Here is a 4,794-nt window from a genome sequence, read left to right as displayed (position 1 = left end):
AATTGAAGGGATCAAAACTGTTTATTCCCCATTCAATTTTGCTTGTTGTAATAATGTTAGGTGGGATGTCATTTACGTTATCTTTTCCAGATTCCATGTCTGTCACGTCTACACATCCTGAAAAGTGCATATCGACTAGGACCTGAAGCGATTCTTCTCAGCTTTCAGTCCATTCATAATCCTTTCTGCGTATTAATATTGGCGTGGACGGTTGCTTGGATAGTAGCTTCCCTAACCTTGCTACTTTGTTTGCTTTATCCATGCTGCCGCAGAAGGCCTTCTCCGATTGCTTCTTGGACCTACGGATTTCTTTCTTATAGCCTTTTAAGAGGTATTTGTACTCCTCCCACAAAAACTCATTATCTGCTGCCTAAGACAGCTTGAAGAGTTCACGTACTTCGCGCCTGTGCTTTCCAAGCTCCATGTTCCACCACGCGGGATTGGATTTGCGGTTAGAACGCGCTTTTCAGAGAGCCGTGGTTATTAATACCACATTCTCTTCGATCTCAGCGTGCGTGTTGAGCTCTTTTATCTCGAATCGTTTCCCCTCTACAATCTTCCTATAGAGATCCCAGTTTATGTTCCTTGGGTTCCTCGGGGTCGTCATTTTGGGATTGAGGGAGAAAGAAATATTGAATTCGATGTACTTATGATCAGAGAATGGAGGTGGGTCCAACATATTTTGGCTCACTACCTCGGTTCGCTACCTCTAGACTACTTTGAATAATAAAATTGAGTAGAGGCTCACCTCTTTCATTGATGTCCGCGCTCCCCCAACCAGTGTGGTGCGAGTTTGAGTCGGATCCGACCACCATCTTCTGCATCTTCTTCGTGACACATGTAGCATGATGCGAGAAGTAGTGCTTCCTTCTTTGCATTCATAAGTGTCACTACGGTTAAATCTTCTGTGGAAAGATTACTATTAATATAAGAGTTTATACTTTTTTGAACCAGTGCCGGCGTTCTTAACATTTTGTCTGCACTCGGGGTGTATGTTTAGTAATTTTGTGACTTTGGTCCTGAGCTGCAACTAGCAGAATAAAGGAGAAGCCGGTTTTTTGTACACTGTTTTCGTATTAATATTTGGTGCAAAATAATCGAAAGGGGTATCATAAAAAACCGCCAGATTTTAGTTCACTTTGTCAGTACTAAATTCACGTTAATAAATGCATTAATTGAACACATATTGGTATATAGATATTCACTATAGTTCACTTTAATTGTATTTGTAACGAAAAATTGCGAAAATTAACGATTTAGTGAAATATTAAAGCGAAAAAATGTACGAAAAACCAGCGTCTCCTTTGTTGCAGATAGTTGTAATAAAAATATCGAGTTGCTTAGTGTTGCCAATATATTACTATTATAAAAGGCTTTAATTAGTGATGCCAATAACAAAAAAAGCGAGATTTTACTTTTAGTAATTATTTTAATAATTTGTAATAAAAAAATGTTACTGGTGTTTTAGGTGGCCGAAGGCCGCCTACGCTGAAAGAAGTTCTGCCACTCTTCTCCGGCAACACAGAAAGGATAATTCTGCATATTCAGTAAGGGTTGTGATCCTTAAGCGGAGCCAAATGCCGCCTACGTAGAGAGAAATTCTGGCACTCTTCTCCGGTAACACAGAAAGAGAATTCTGAGCGCGGCCGAAGGCCGCCTACGCAAAAAGAAGTTCTGCCACTCTTCTCCGGCAATACAGAAAGGAGAATTCTGCGTAGTAGGGGTTATGAACCTTAAACGCGGCCGAAGGCCGCCTACGCAGAAAGAAGTTTTGCCACTCTTTTCCGGCAACACAGAAAGTAGGATTCTGCGTAATAATGGTTATCATCCCTAAGCGCGGCCAAAGGCCGCCTACGCAGAAAAAGGGACTGGCGGATTTTTTATTTATAAACAACTTAAAATCTTTCAACTTTTATTGTTATTGGCATCACTAGTTAAAACCTTCTCTAAAAGTAATATATTGGAAACACCAAGCACCGCCATGTTTTTATTACACCTAGCTGCAACTAGCAGAATAAAGGAGAAGCCGGTTTTTTGTACATTGTTTTCGTATTAATATTTAAATAAACCAATAAGATTCGCGATTTTTTTTTACAAATTTAGTTAGAGTAAACTACATATAGTGAACATCTTAGATACCAATATGTGTTTATTTAAAGCATTTATTAAATGAATTTAGTACTGACAAAGTTGAGCTGAATGAAACGGTTTTTTGCAAATAACTTTTGGACGGTTTAAAAAATCAGTTTCCGTCTTCGGATTCTTAATTACCGGTAGTAATACGCGTCTTTTGATACCCCTTTCGATTATTTTCCATAAATTTTCGGTGGGGACTATGATTACATGCACGATTACTGAGAACAATATTCTAGGCGACTCCTGACTAGTGAAATATAGAGTGATTTCAAATTAAATGGATCTTTAAACGCTCTAGTCTTCCTTATTATAAACCCCAACGAGTGTTGCCTTTGTAGCTCTTTGGTGGCTAGATTTAGCTACCACATACTTTTTTTGGCCACATAAATTTAAAATTGCCACTAGCCTTTTATTTAGCCCTTTGGAAAATTTATTTATCCTTGACATGAGATGGAAAGTTGTATATGCTTAATTTGCTCTAATTTTTTTCATTTATGAAGGGATGAATTTTTAAACTAAGAAAGACTGTGTGTATATGTATTGTATGTTCCCTTAAAAGTGCTCAAGTAGCACACTGGTGTATAACTTGGTGTATATTTATGAATTTTGGTACATATGTGTTTAGATTAAATAAAAGATAATATTTTGGTGTATTTGTCATCCCGCCAGTACTTCTTCTCAACTCAAAATTCTGCCTTTAACGTTTTGGTACTATTTATTCATTGAGATTAGTACGAAAACTGCACCAGCTCCTAAAATGCACCACTTTTTTTATTTGGTTCACAAATTACAAATTAATGCTAAAAAAGGTGTATTCTTTCCTTTAATACACACTATGTAACCCCGTATACATTTTATTCCTTCATTCAAATAAAAGAGACAGCACTTAAGTTAAAAAACATTAATTTTATTATTTCCGTTTTTATACATACATATTTTGCTAGACACTGAACTGTATCTATTTTAATGGAAATTTCTTAATGATAAATACATAAATAAACAGGGTAGGGTTTAGTATACATATCGTCATTTTAAGTACAAAACCTAAGAATGAAAACAAACAAAGAAAACGAAAAATGCGCGGTGGTTGAGTGCGATTATATTGGCATTTATCATCAAATATAATAACTGAAACTGAATAAAAATGAGGCAAAGGTGTTCATAAAATATGGTTTACCTGATAGAAAGTGTTTTGCAACCACGTAGCATCAGCACAGTTCGATTTTTTCTGACCGCAAAAGTGCACCCACTTTTCACGCAAATTTACGCCTCTTGGCAAACCAAACCAACGCACAAACTTGTTCAAATCACAAAGCACTTCATTTATATCATAAATTTGAAAGAAATCAAAATTTATAGTTTAAATCGCTGCAGAAAACACATCAAGTCGCTAAAAGATCACTATGAAGAGGTAGAAGACGATGTCAACAAAACCAAAGAACATCAAAAACGCTACGAAAACTATTTTCCGAAAATCGCCACGTATGCTGCTGACTCTGCCTATAAGCTAGAGATCTGAAAAATAAGAAAAAATACCAATTATCTCTTGATAATATGATAAGAATGTTTGTTTACAAAATTACCTCTTTCCGCAATTCCTGATAATTTCTGTGGGCAATTGACAATTGTCCAAAGAATTCACCAAAAAATGTATATTGAATACACCACACAGTAGCTTTGTTTCTTTACAGATATTTATCAATAGCAAGGCGAATTTACACAAGATAGTGTTATACCATGTTCGGACCGACAACGAAAATACTGTAAGCTGTTCGCACCGGCTGTTGGAGTTTTCGTTGACATTTCTTTCATCCTTTGTTTACAGTTTTGCTACGAAAAAACAAAACCATAATATTTTTCTTTCATTTTCTTATTATTAGCAACCTTTATCGTTTATTTATATTTTAATTTGGCCAGCCAATTGGCAATAAATCCCAACTAGCATATTAGAGATGATAAAATATGACTTACACTTCGATAAATATATCTAAAAAACAAGTGAAGACACCGATTGGAATGGGTGGAATGTGAGTTTTCAAGTAGTTTTCAGCGAAAACTGGTTTTCGTTTGACAGATTTTACAAGGACGAAAACACAAGTTTTAGGTCGAAAACCAGTCTTAGCAACTAAAACATGTTTTCGATGGCGGTCTGAACATGGTATTAGCCGTCAAGAATAATAGAATAAATTTCTCGTGTAAAAATAAACAAAACCGAAGGGAATGATAAAAGAAAATGTCAGAAGAGTCAATTATATTAATACTCCATTTTTCTATAGGAAATGAGTTTTAATTGCTTTAAATTGTGAAAATATGATTTGTAATAATTAATAAATAAAGTCTGCAAACTGTGGAAAACTGTGATTTTAGTGAAAATAGGCATAAGTGCAGAATACGGCCCGTTAAGCTAGAAAGAAACGAAGCAGTGGCGTTGTCCACCCTTTTTTTCTAATTCTAATGGTATAAAATTTTTTTGGTGCAAACTTATATTGCAGGTGCTATGGAGTGGGAAAGGGGCAATTTTCGTTTTATTTTTTTTCCCGTTCGTCTTCCTGATACTTATCTGCTACAAAAGTAAAGAAACAAAGCTAGTGTGTGTGTACTTAATACACCACGAGTTTGAATATGAGCCAGTGTTGCCATGGACAAATTTTGTTTCCT

General features: G+C 35.7%; 1 long non-coding RNA gene across 1 annotated transcript; it reads right to left on the bottom strand.

Annotated features, from left to right (window-relative positions):
* Nucleotides 1-3,215: 3,215 nt before the first annotated feature.
* LOC118752665 lies at nucleotides 3,216-3,982 on the bottom strand. Its single transcript, XR_004994724.1, has 2 exons — nucleotides 3,720-3,982; nucleotides 3,216-3,651 (listed from the first exon to the last, which is right to left on the bottom strand). It is a non-coding gene; the product is annotated as an uncharacterized LOC118752665 (long non-coding RNA).
* Between the last annotated feature and the right edge of the window lie 812 nt (nucleotides 3,983-4,794).

Source organism: Rhagoletis pomonella, unplaced genomic scaffold (assembly GCF_013731165.1).
Source record: "Rhagoletis pomonella isolate Grant_MI unplaced genomic scaffold, Rhpom_1.0 Rhpom_scaffold_01722, whole genome shotgun sequence".
Lineage (NCBI taxonomy): Eukaryota > Metazoa > Arthropoda > Insecta > Diptera > Tephritidae > Rhagoletis > Rhagoletis pomonella.
The sequence above is the reverse complement of the archived record's forward strand: the minus strand, read 5'-3'. Positions and strand labels throughout refer to the sequence as shown.